The following is a 13,097-nucleotide window of genomic DNA, read 5'->3' on the forward strand; positions in this document are numbered from 1 at the left end:
ATCTCTACGGAAGATAAAACGCACTGAGATATGCACCAGCCTTGAGCAACTTTCAGCTTTGGGGATGTGATTCAGTTCCTTGGTTTCTCTAGCTGGCTGGTCCAGGTTTTTACAAATTTCCCTCTGCCTATGCTGTTTTCTGTACTTAGAAAAAAAAATTTTTTTTCAAGCACTCTAAAACTCCTCTCAACTTCAAAATTATACCCTAAAGTCAAGAGTGCAACAAAAGTGGGACTCCTTTGGTTTACCTTCGTCGTAATTTGGTTTGGGAAAATGTGGTTTGCAGCCATAGCAAAGAAAATTGTCTTCAGAGCTTGAGCCCTCTTTGGTGAAATGCTATGTTTCCACCAAATATTTGTTTCCATGAAGTGTTTTCTAGCAGCTGGGAGAGCCAGCCAGCTGAGCTCTGCACTTAAACATACCCAAGCCAAGAGTGAATTCACAGGACCCTCATTTCTAGGTCCTAAGAATGATCTGGTCCTTCAGCTATTTTACAGACCAGTGGAAACTGCCCACAAACAAATAAAGGGAAGCGTGGAGGCTTCTTCTTCTTCTTCTTTTTTTTCCAAGATACTAAGACATGAGCAGAGCATCAGAATGGCATGGGACAAGAACTGTCTACCTCTAGGGCGGGCGCGTGCAGTACTAGACAAAGAGAAGGGGAGAAAAATGCACCTAGCCCCAGAGATTTAAAAGTTGAGCTGGGATATTTGGTTCTAAAATGTATGCACCGCCACCCCCCCCCTTCCAACTAAACCCAGAATTTTATGTCACTGCATAGAAGAGTGGCTCAAAATAGAGAGGGGTTATGGAAAACTGAAGAAATCAGTGTTTTTGCACACCTGAGGCTTAACAACACCATCCCGCCGTGACTGACACGCTGGGGTGGACAGGGAGGCTCCCAAGCCAGATGGCCCACGTCTGGAACCTGCTCTGCCGGCCACTAAGTACTGTGTGACACTGAGCAACCACCTGCCCTCTCTGTGCCTGTCTCCGTTTCCTCATCCGTAAAATGGAGCCAGTAACAATATCCGACCTACTCTTGGTTGAGAAGCAAGCAAGTTAATACAGGTACAGTGCTGGGGACCATGGCTGGTCTGCAGAAAACACTCCTTTATATTCAAGTGTCCACACAACCATAGGTGAGATCACGTTGGAATTCCTTCGGCTGGGCTCTCAGGCCCCTGGTCCTGGGAGTGACCTGCCCAGTAGCATTTACTAGCATTTATGGAGGCCTTTCCCCCCACAACCTTCCGATGAAATAGGGTGATGATTCCTGTGTCACAGTGAAGCTAGTGGAGACACACGGGTACTAAGCAATTTGCCTACACAGCCAGAGGAATAGAGCCAAGACTCAAAGTCTCACCTGTCCAGAGCCTACCTGTCCTGACCACAGACTTGACACATCTGCGCTGGGAGAGCGTGGAGCCCACCAGAGCCCAGCGAAGTCATCATTGCAAGAGAACTATTTGCAGAGCTCTTGGAATATGAGATATCCGTGAGTAAGAACAGCAATTTGCACAAATAATTTAGCCACATGCATTCTGAATGCTCCTCCTGTGAAAGCCACATGGGGAAAATCAAGAGGCAGACCCTCCAGGCATGCGGGAAAGTAGCCTCGGGGACAGCAACTCGGGGCCCATTTTCTCCTTCTGGGGGTGACACACTGAGGCCGAGAGAGAGCAGAGGTGGAGATCCCCAGGAACCACCCTGCTGTGGGTCGTGGTGGGGACTGAGACCCACGGGGTGCAGGGCCTCTCCAGCCAGGACCCAGCTCGGGGGAACACCCAGGGATGCCCCAAATCAGAAAGCAGGAGAGTGCTCTCTGCTCTGCACTCTTTCCAACACATTGTATTTCAACCATCAAATGTTTCAGCCAATCTGCAGAAAATACATTCCTTCCACAGGGGGTGAAAGCTGGCTCCCTTCGTTAGCAGAAGGCCCTTCTCTGCACCTCCCCCCTGGCTCCCACAGCTTCCCTTCCCTTCACCCTATATCTGGAATTTACATAATCACAGGCAAATAAAATGAGAAAAGCACGCTCTTTCATAACGGGCATATTCTGACTGTTATTATTCTTCAGGCACATTAGCTGCTGATTATAGAGATTAGTCAAAACCATGATTCTGTTGATTGTGAGGTGGGACCGATTTTTTCTTTTTAACAAGGAGAAGAGCTGTTGTTTCGATGGCAGAGAATCACATAAAATGGTACTCGCAGGGGAACGAAGTTTCTGAGAGTCACGTAATTGTCAGTTTCTCGGCAGTGTTAGGCGTCCCAGCCTTTCAGCTCTTGCCTGTCTGGTCAAATATTGTACCCTAAAATTGATTAACTTTTACTGCAGATCAACCTCTTCCCTGTGAAAGTACCTCCAACATTAAAAGATCCATGATTTTAGACGTACGTGTGTGTGTGTGTGTGCACCATGGAAGAAGTACACACCTCTCTAGAAAGGATATTTGAGTGCACAGGTTTTGAACAGAAGAGATGCTCATTCTGTCCCAAGAGCTTTGCAGGGGGGTCCAACCGGGGAAAGAACTGTGCTTACCTGCTCAGGGTGGTTAAGAGCACCGGGCCAGACCTCAGTGCTCAGAAGGGTCAAGTCCAGAGCCGTTAGAGCAGAGGGCTCCTCCCTGAGAGGCACCTGCAAAAACCTCTCCCCTTGAAGTAGCACCCACCCTGCTTCTCCCTGGATGAATTCTGTGGTTCGCAACTGGACTGGGAGTGATGTGGCCACCTAGGGGACGTTTGGCAACGTCTGGAGACAGTGTGGGTTGTCATGACTGGGGCAGGTGGGGAGAGGTGGTGTTTACTACTGGCATCTGATGGGCGAGGCCAGAGATGCTGCTAAAAGTCCTACAGTGCACAGGACAGCTCCTACAACAAGGAATTCTCCCCAAATGTCCGTAGTGTTGCAGTTGACAAAACCCGGTCTAGTGGATCGGAAATCATGTGAGATTTTTAATAGGTAACCACGGGGAGTAGAGGGGCTACATTTGAATCCTTTCCCCCCAAATGCCCAACAGGAGTTAAGGGCACATAAAGACCTGTTTCCTTCGTTTCTCATGATGCTCCAGATCCATGATGTCATTCTGGGTAGAATTAAAGAAGAACAAAGCAAAAACTGTACAATTCATTACACCTCTATGTCTGAATTTAGCAAGAATTTCCAAACAAAAAGATCCCTCCCTCAAAATGTATACACACAAACCTTTAGGGCTGCAGGTAATATTGCCAAAGATCTTTTGATGTGATTTCTTCACATACTAGCCTATATCCCAGCTGTTAGGTCAGGAGAAATCTGATGGAATATTTCACTACCTTCTTTCTAGATCCTCTCTTAGGTTTTGCTAAAATATGACTGGTACTCATTGAAATACTAGTAACTACTCTAGGAGACAATATTTCATGAGACTATCTCATGACTATTACAGAGCATGTTATAGCAAATCAGTTTTCTTTCTTTTAACATGTTGGAGTAAAAAAAAAAAAAAAAAAAGCAACTTAATTATGTGCCCCGATCCTCAAAGAATTAAAGAATTTCATTTGAGCATCTCTTATAACAGGATGTTGGCAAAGTTTTCTGCAAAGGGTCAGACAGTAAATATTTGGGGCCTTGCAGGTCACGTGACCCCTGTCGCAACTACTGGGCTCCGCTGTGGTGGCTCAGAGCCGCCAGCGGGTGATGCGAAATGAATGGGCTTGGCTGTGTGCCAATAAAACTTTATTTACAAGAACAGGCTGTGGGAGGGGCTTGGCCGACTCCTGTCTTACAACACAGATTTCCTGAGAATAATGCATATAGGCAAAAAGAGTAGGGGAACGTTCGGGAAAAGCCACTGCGAAGTACCAGCGACCATCCTCACGGTCTGAACGACAGCAGCTGTGAGCAACTGGCCGCCCATCCAAGGGGACCAAGAGGCCTGCCGGCGGGGGGCTGAGGAACACACGGCCACGTGGAGGAAGAGGAGTTGTGACCCCGCTGGTTCGCGGTCTAGGGCGGCCCCCCCTGTCAGCTGCACGCTCTGCTCAAATTCGGAAACTGCCCTTCCCTCCTCACCAGCGGAGGAGGTCACTGGCCGTGGCGGGGCTTGGAGGCCTGGGGGACCCCTGTGCCGTGGCCAGGGGCAGTCACCCGCCTGGCGGGCAGCTCCGGTCAGGGGAGGCGCGGGCGGGGACCACGAGCGCGGCAGGAGGCAAAGCATCGGGAGCCGCGAAGAACTGGAACAGTCTGTCCGACACAGTCTGTCCACACCTCTGTCCGAGGTGTCGCGCGCGGCCCCAGCTGCTTTACAGCAACTGCCACGTCCCCTCGGCCCAGCTCCACGCAGGGGGCGCCGCAGCCCGCTCTGTCGCGGGGTAGCCGCGCGGCCCTGGAGGCCACGCCGTGGGCTAGAGGTCGGCGGCCAGGGCTGGGACGCGGGCTGGGACGCGGGCCAGGGCCCCTGCGCCCAGCTTCCGCCCAGAGCTCTCGCCCCCATGCTTAGTCAAGGCGATGTACACAAAGCATGAGTTTGGCTCTTTCTACCAATTTTAGGAACTGTCCCATCAACTCCCACACTTCAGTGGTTGGAGGTCGTCCCGTGGCCAGAGAACATTCTCAGGCACAAAGAGGGACACGGGTGAGGTGCCGGCAGCAGCCACTGTGAGCGCAGTGGTACCCACCGGCCACACGGGCGGGAGCGGGTTGTGGCTCGGCGTTCGCAGGGCCTACCTTGTCCACAGGACCCGGAGCTCCCGGACCGCAGAGCCCGCCAACTCATCTCGTATCTCCCGGTGCCTGGCAGGTTGGAAGTGTCCAGAAAACACGGTGAGTGCGTGCCCAAATGGGTCTGCAGCAATGAGACACGGGCTAGGTCTTTGGGGGAGAGAGGCCAGAGTGGGCTTGGGAAAGGAGAAGGAGGAGGAGGCAGGCGGGGTGCGGCGCCCCCCGCGGCCAGGCCTGCGTGTCTCCCCTCGGTCTCCCGCGGGCCCTCTGCCAGCAAGCCTCCCCATCGGCCCAAGCTGGTCTCTGGGAAACCACGCCTCACCTAGCAACAGCTGCTACGGACTGCGCCTTCCTGATACTCCAACAATAAAGCGCCAACTGCCTGCCACTCCCAGATAGTGTTGAAAGGAAAGCGGGTTTATTTCAAGACCAGGCCACGAGAGGATCTGGGTTTTCCAAACTGGAGTCGTGGCACGTTAAATGGCCAGCCTGCCAAGGCGGGGAGCCCCTCCAGCCTGTGGCGTCGTCAAGAAGAGCCTCCGGTCTGCAGTGGTCCTTGTTCATGAGATTCCTGTTGCTCCCTGTTCCCATTCAGCTGGGTCAACATGTGCCTGTAAATTCCTCCCAAAAGGGAAATCATCACAGCATCAGCAGCCCCAGAAATGACAAACAACTCAAGTATGGAAAGGCAGCTGCCAAGTGCTCAACAGTACTCATGTTGCAGCAGAAAAAAAAATCAGATAAGAAAAATAAACCGAGTTGTGTGCATATTTCCTCAAATATGTATCCCATTTTGTGGTTCCTTCCAGCCTTTGGTGTAATGAATATATCCATTTGTCAGGGGTCATGGAACGGCAGTCCTACAAAGCTGTCTTGAGTTGGGGAACCACGCTGTCCAGTTCTCTCCCTTCTCTAGAGCACAGAGTGGTGCAAAAAGTCCAGAACACAGGGCCACTGACATTCCTTTTCCCACCGGCCTAGTTGCTAAACTGTTGCAGGGCTGGCACCAGCCCACTTCTGCGATCTCTCCTACATTGAACTGAGACACCAATACGCTTTCAGTAAACTTTGTCATCCTCAGGTGGAGGATCCTGGGATAACCTCTGTACAGCAGACGGCCCGCGGGCAGGGACGGTGGCACGGTCACCTGCCCTCTATTTGTTGACATAGCTCAACTCCACGGCTAAAGAGCAGCGGAATCAGAAGACGGGATCGGCTAGGGGAGCCACGAGCCAAGATCCGGGGAATGGCTGATGCGCAAGGAACTCAAGTGAGGCTGAAGAAGCCACACTTTGCTCAACAGCACGGAGCTGGCCAGGGCATCAGGGCCTCCGCCAACCTCCAGAGGCCACTCTTGGCATGGCCATAAAAGCCACAGCCACAAACATGGACAGGCAAGAAAAGAATATGGTGAGAAACTGGCTTGCCTTTGCTTCTCAGACTCCTTGGAAGTTTCTAGAAGGTCATTTTCCTGACCCCCTGAAATGAGAGGTCGGATTCCTCTAGCATTCAGTCAGGAACCATGACTGAGCTTCTACTCAGGGCCAGGCCTGGTGCCTGGAACCCGGTCCCTGTCTTCGAGGTGCTCAACCTCCAATGACTGACATTGGCTCCAGAATGAGGCTCCAGAGTGGCCAGCACATGACCACCCGGTACTCTGAGGGGCCTGGTCAAGGGCCCCGGGACCCAGAGGGAAAGGATCTGAATCCACCCAAGAAACAACACCAAGAACAGAGTCTCCCGAAAGAGAGAGCCAACTACTCTCCATCATGTCTTTCCTTTCTGTGCCATGTGTCCGTTCCACGAGAACAGAGCCATGATGCTCACATACGGATGTGCTAGGACAGGCACCCCGTCGACCGTCAGGAGTGAAAAATGACATCCTTGCTTCTGAGGACAGCATCATGCACCCTTTCTGCTTAAAGAGAAGCATACCTCTGGTATCTGAATCATGCTCCTGAGACGTGTGGCAGCAGCCTGTGGAGACAGAGCTGCGAGACAGGCAGTGGCCCCGGCCCACTCTGGCCCCCAGAGAAAGGATCTTCTGCTCGGTGGCAGGACAAACATTTAAATGTTCCCCAGGAGGAAGGATGTGGAGCTGTGAGAGCCCAGTGATTCAATGGCAGGGTCAGAATGACTCGGTGGGGTTTCTTTTCTTGCCCTTATAATTCTATTCATGAAGTGGATGGATTCCCCGTCCCCTTGTTATAAACTTTGATTTCTGGCCTCGTTTATTTCAAACTGTTTTCCTAAGTCTTTAAAAGGGAATTCTGTCTTCCTTTTCGATCTTCTTACATTTAAATCCACTTAACTTTCCATCTGGGGTCTGCTCCTTTCTCAAAGGGCCCTGTGCTCCCTGTGGAGCTGGCGTGCTTGTCAGAAAGTTGAGGGGGGTCGGGGCGATCTAGGAAGACTTCCCCTTTACTGTTTGGGCAGAGAATCTGTGGGCATTTGTGTCTGAAGGTCTGTTTCTCCTTTGTTCAGTTGGCTGCATTCTTCTCCGATTGGTTGAATATACAAGAGAATATTTCCAGAATATGCACAAAATAGTTTGGACTAAGTAAGGGCAGGCATTAGGGCAGGTGATAGTTTGCTGGTAGCAACAGAGATAAGGGTCACCATTTATGGGGCACGTGCCTGGAACCCCACATGTGTGCGTACTTCATTCAATCCTCCAGGCTCTGCCGGGGACACGGATACTCCACGTCACAAGCAGGGAGAGGACGAGCGTTCAAACAGGCCTGAAGCCCCCGGTCGTCTCATAGTTCCAAGCTGCTCCCAGGGAAAGCATCACACACCAAATGCATCTCATACCCACCCTCGCCGCTCCCTATAACCATGTCAATAGGGTTTGTTTGACTTTAGGACATGCATGCTTCCTCCGAAAGGCAGGTTTTTTTCACAAGTCAATCAAAATTAATTTTGTAAGCCTCTCAGACTTGACTGAGGACATCCCACGATGTCACTAAACCAAGGTTAGGAAGGCCAATTCTACCAAAGTGACGGAACCCCCCCTCTTGGGGACTGGTTTACCTGGGAAGCAGGCAGCCCTACCTCGTGCTCACAGCCTTATCCCGCGGGCAGAGCCCAGTGGGAGGGCCTGGGGCTCAAAGCCAGCCCACCAGGCGTTCCACCACGAAGGATGGGGCCGGGCGTGTAACAGGCGGGCACAGGTGCTCACTGAGCCCCCCGAGTTGCAGACAAAGCAAACTACATAAGCGTTTCTCCAAACTCCCATCAGAGCGAGGGCACAGAGGAAGAGCGGATGACAGGCCAGTGAGCGCCCTGAAGTCACAGCCTCCGGCGGCATCACCAGCTGGCTGTGCAAGGTACTGCCATTCACCCCAACGAGCAAAGTTTTTAAAAGCAGCCAAGGAGCTCTGCCACGATTTAACTGCATGACACCCAATCCCCATAGGGTGTTATTTTTCATAGTCAGTGAGAAAGAGGCAGACTTCCAGGCAGATCGGTATTTTGGGGTCCAGCCTCCGTGTCCTCAGAGCACCCCAAGTCCACCAGGGTCAGGCCTGGGACGGCTGCTGGGTCCGGCTGCTTCAGGTTCATGGGTTTGCGTGTTCTGCAGGTGTCCGAGGGACCACCTCCGAGGGTCATCCTAGGACTTCGTCAGACCATGTTTGTGGATGCCAGAAGGTTAGTATTCACCAATTCCACTGACCAGCAATGACCTTGAGCTTGTTGGAATCAGCCAAATTCCAATCCACTTTGTGTCAGTGTCTGTCTTCCAAGCACTGTACCTGTGTGTGTGTGTGTGTGTGTGCGTGTGCGTGCGCGCACGTCCGCAGGCGGGGGACTCTGTACTTGGTTGAGCCCCCAAAGACTCAGAGAAGTCCTGTTTTAGACACAGAAAGCTATTTCGTTTCCCCAGCTCACTAACATAGGTCTCTAATGAACTCACTAAATGAAAAGCTACACAAACATATTTTTCTGTGTTTTTTTTATTACATATTACATTGGCTAATTATTTCTCTATGCAATGAATGGGTGTTTGTTTCATGAATTCTCAGAGGTCATGAATTCTCAGAGGCACAGAGGAGAAGGCTTCACAACGGTGACATGATGTCATTTCTAAATGGGTAAGCAACTTGAAACTCCTCCATAAATTGTGGATTATTAGGTATTTATGGTTACTCTTAATAATGCACATTGAAGAGAGAGCTGCATGATATCAAGAAGAGGCATGCAGTCCGTGACAGGGGCATCTCCACTGCCCCAGTGCAGACAGGCACCGAGCCCATCCTCAGGGAGCAGTTCGTAAGCACAGAAACCAAGCCTCACCCTCACGGTATCACACACACAGCAGATGACTTGTTGGCAATAACATCACCCGGTAGCCTTTAAGGATTTGATTCCGTGGCACTTACTGAAGAATAAATTGTTGACTTTCCTTGAATTGTTGCCTAAGGACGCGGCTGAATATAAGTTAGAGCCAAGTGTAACCTTAAGGAAGGCTGAATCGAGACGGAGAAGCCAGGATTTTACTCCAAGTGGGAATGGAGATTTATTATTTAAGAAATTGCCTTAATGTTGCTATTGAGGCTTTATAAAGTCTCGGTGGGGGCGGTGGGAAGCTATATCCACAGATTCTGTACCAATTATTCTGTTTATCCTGGGTAAATTACCAGTCTATGAGTTACATCTGTCTACACGGCCCTGCCCAGGGTCAAGAGAAGCATCACAAATAAGCAGGACCTGGGAAAAAGCTTTTGGTGTGCTCATGATGCTAGGGCGGTAGGGGGATTTCAGGGATAACCCCTCAGAGGGAAATCGGCCTCTTCTTACAACCAGATCCTTTCTGTTATTTCTAAGATGAAAACTGATTCTGTCAGAATGTCGTAGAGCCTGACCAGCAAGATTGACGTGAGACAGAAGTAATCGGGTAGCTGGTCTTCTCAACAGACAGCGAGAATAAGGGAACAGCGGTGTTATTGGTAGAAAGTATTGTTTTCAAGCTGGTGGGGGGGCGAGGATAGAATAATAGACAATTTTGACCTACAAATGTCCTTTAAGAATCAGATTGTTTCTAATTGTTATCCAGTTTTCATTATAGAAAGAGAAAGGAAATGTTTGAGTCAAACAATGGTCCCAGAACAAAACTCCAAGTTTTGGTTGCTGTGGTTCTTAATCATATTTGAAAAGATGGCGGATAGCTCCTTGATGCCTTACAAAGTGCCGTCAGTTTCTTCTGTCAGCTTACAGTAGAAGGAAGATCCCGCTGGGAACAGCCTACCTTTTCCAGAAACTTTCAGGCATACTCACACACAACTGGACAAACAAACTGAGACTTCTGGCATCCCTGTACTCCTGAGCCAGCTACAGGGACGAAAAGGGTGTCAGTCTATACAGATCTTTCTATGATTTAGTGATACACCTACTAAGGCTGGGTGCTTTTGCGGGGCGGGGGGGGTGTGTGCTACATTTAAGACATTAGAAAATATCTTTTTAAAAAAATTAGATCCAAAAGCTCATTTGCCATTCCTAGAGATTTATGTTTTCTTAAGAATGTGGCATTGGTTCATTTTCTGTTGGTACTGGATTGAATAATGTTCCCCCCCACACACACAGCAAATTCATGCCTGTCCATCTGGAACCTCAGAACATGACCTGATTTGGCAGTAGGGTCTCTGCAGATGTGATTATTTAAAAGGAGGACCTATTGGACTTGCCTGGGTCCTTGTAAGTGGAGAAGTGAGTAGGGAGAACTCACGTCTCCTCCTGAGTGCCTCTTGGACCCCTCACACTACCTCCACACTTACAGTGCTCCTGACATGGGGTGTGTGTGGTTTTGCCCACACCAGGCAACTCTCTGAGGCACCAGTGAGGTGTGCCACAATTCAGTTCTGCCACTAACTGGAGAGAGTGCAGACCCCACAGGGGAAAGGCTCGAGTGTCCCCCACTCCAGATGCTAATCGAAAGGAATGGTTCTCCAGGTTACCACCACTTCTGGCTGACTTGGCTACAAATCAGAGGCTTCACAGACCCTCTCCTTGGATTTGACTATTTGCTAGACCAGCTCTCAGAACTCAGGGAAACAGTCATGTTTACCAATTGATTACACAATGAAGCCTGGGATAAAGGATATGGATGAACATCCAGATGCCGAGGCAAGCAGGGCAAGGTCTGGGAGGGTCCTGAGGGAAGGAGCCTCTGTTCCCATGGAGCTGGGGTGCGTCATCTTCCCGCTACGTGTGTGTGTTCATGCCTATGTGAGACGCCCTCCATAAAGATCCTAACAGTATGGGGTTTGGAGAGCTTCCAGGTTGGTGAACCAGCCCCCATGCATGAGCCCACACAGACTCGCCTCATTAGAACAAAACACACTCCTATCACTCAGGAAATTCCAAGGGTTTTAGGAGCCCTAGGTCAGGGATGGGTCAAAGACCAAATACAAGAACAAAAGATGCTCCTAGGGCTCTTATCACTTAGGAAATTCCAAGGGTTTTAGGAGGTCTGTGCCAGGAACCAGGAGCAGAGACCAATGGACATATTTTCTATTCTTTCTCAAGGAGACAGACACAGAAACACAGAGGGAACAGAGCCATGCAACCATGGAGGGAAGGAGGCAGAGGTTGGAGTGACATATCTACAAACCAAGGGACGACAAGGATCGCAGCCACCACCAGAAGCTGGAAGAAGCAGGGAAGGATTCTTCCTGAGAGCCGTCAGGGAGCACGGCCCTGCTGACACTTTAACTTCAGACTTCTAGCCTCTGGAACCATAAGAGAATAAGTTCCTCCTGTTTTAAGCCACCTGATTTGTGGTCATTTGTCACGGCAGGTCTAGGAAACTAACTGTTGAAACATGTCTTCAAGTGACGTGATTTATCCCTATTCCCGTATTTGGACAAAGAAATGAAATCGGATGGTATGATCAAAACCATCTGAATCTTCTGCAGTGGGTGGCATCCTTGCTTGCTTATGAGAATCCCCTGCAATCTGTGGCAAATCCCCTGGCCCAAGCACCTCCCCCCCTTCCCCCCCCCCCCCGCCTGGCCCAATTAAATCAGAAACTCTGCACATGGGACCAAAACACCAGCCTTTTGTAACAGTAAAACCATGGGCTTCAGGGTCTGTCAACTCTTGGGTTGCTTTCTGGCTTTGTTACCTACTAACTATGCCCTTGGGCAAGTCATGTAATTTACCTGGTATTTGTTCAAATTGAAAATGGGATTGTGAAGATTAATCTTGCTTTTTAAAGACTGTATTTATTTATTTTAGAGAGAGAGGAGGGCAGGGGGAGGAGCAGAGGGAGAGGGACAAGCAGACTCCATGCTGAGCACAGAACCCGACACAAGGCTTGATCCCACGACCCCAAGATCATGACCTGAGCCGAAATCAAGAGTCGGATGATTAACCGACTGAGCCACCCAGGCGACCCAGACTGATCTTTTTAAGTATGTAAAATATGTAAAAAGGCCAGGCTAAATATCTGATAAATGCCACTTCCTTCTCATTCTCCTGACGTATAGCGAGGCAATTTACCAGGATGGGGAGAAGCCCGGGCTCTGGAACAAGACTACAGGCAATCAAAATTCTGACTCCACCACTTACTAGCTGTAAAACCCCGGGCACTGCTCTGTGCTCAGTTTCCTTATCTATAAAATGGGGCCTTGGAGAGTCATTATGAAGTTTAAGTGGGATAATAAAATGATCTGATCCCACTAAAGCACTTAAAACGGTATCTGGCACTGTAAGCATTCAATAAATGTTAGCTCATATTATAGACATAATCGGATAACAGTCTGCACACCACCCCCTTGATAATACGGAATTCTGCCTGGCAAAGTTTCGCATCGCTGCCCTTCCCAATCAGAAGCAAAGTGAGGCCTGTGAAAGAGCGGGATTAGCCTGGGACTCCAGAGACGAGCTCTGGGCTCAGCCGAGATACCACGGAGCTTCGGTCACTTTCCCTGTCGCCCGTTCCAGGGCCTAATTTGTAAAAGGAAGGGTTTAATAAGCTGATCCCTGTGAACCTTCTAGCATTAAAAAGAAAAAAAATTGTGATTGTCTGAATATTATAAAGTGATAGATGAATTCTGGTTGTGTTTGGCACACAATCCCAATGCTTTTATGGCATTTTGAGGTTAGGAGTCACAGAAATCTGGTATTAATAAGGAAAGAAACACATTCTGTTTTATTATAGCAAAGGACAATCCTGGGACATTTTTCAAGGCTTTTCAGGCCACAGGCACTCAAGACCACCATGTGACTGCTGACAGGAGCTGGGGAGAAGACATCACTGGATGGAAATTTCAAACTTAGGAACTGGCCCTATGTGGGAACGTACATCCATACAGTCTCTCTAATGGGCAATTAGCTAACATGTATAATCTAAAAAATACACAGTAATTACAGTTTGAAAAATCTGTCC

The 13,097-nt window shown here is 49.6% G+C and overlaps 2 long non-coding RNA genes across 2 annotated transcripts in view; one reads left to right on the top strand and one right to left on the bottom strand.

Annotated features, from left to right (window-relative positions):
- The window catches only part of LOC129046550 (uncharacterized), a 108,001-nt gene extending 102,981 nt beyond the window's left edge, over positions 1-5,020 (bottom strand). The window contains exon 1 of the long non-coding RNA XR_010405328.1: positions 4,715-5,020. This is a non-coding gene — a long non-coding RNA (uncharacterized LOC129046550). The remainder of the gene's footprint in view (positions 1-4,714) is intronic.
- A 3,269-nt stretch (positions 5,021-8,289) lies between these two features.
- LOC135361492 (uncharacterized) lies at positions 8,290-11,898 on the top strand. The gene is made up of 3 exons (XR_010404773.1): positions 8,290-8,359; positions 8,734-8,802; positions 11,234-11,898. It is a non-coding gene; the product is annotated as an uncharacterized LOC135361492 (long non-coding RNA).
- Positions 11,899-13,097: the final 1,199 nt, after the last annotated feature.

The sequence above is a fragment of the Mirounga angustirostris genome, unplaced genomic scaffold, assembly GCF_029215605.1.
Source record: "Mirounga angustirostris isolate CCGP_5_RB_7025 unplaced genomic scaffold, mMirAng1.0.hap1 SCAF_9, whole genome shotgun sequence".
Lineage (NCBI taxonomy): Eukaryota > Metazoa > Chordata > Mammalia > Carnivora > Phocidae > Mirounga > Mirounga angustirostris.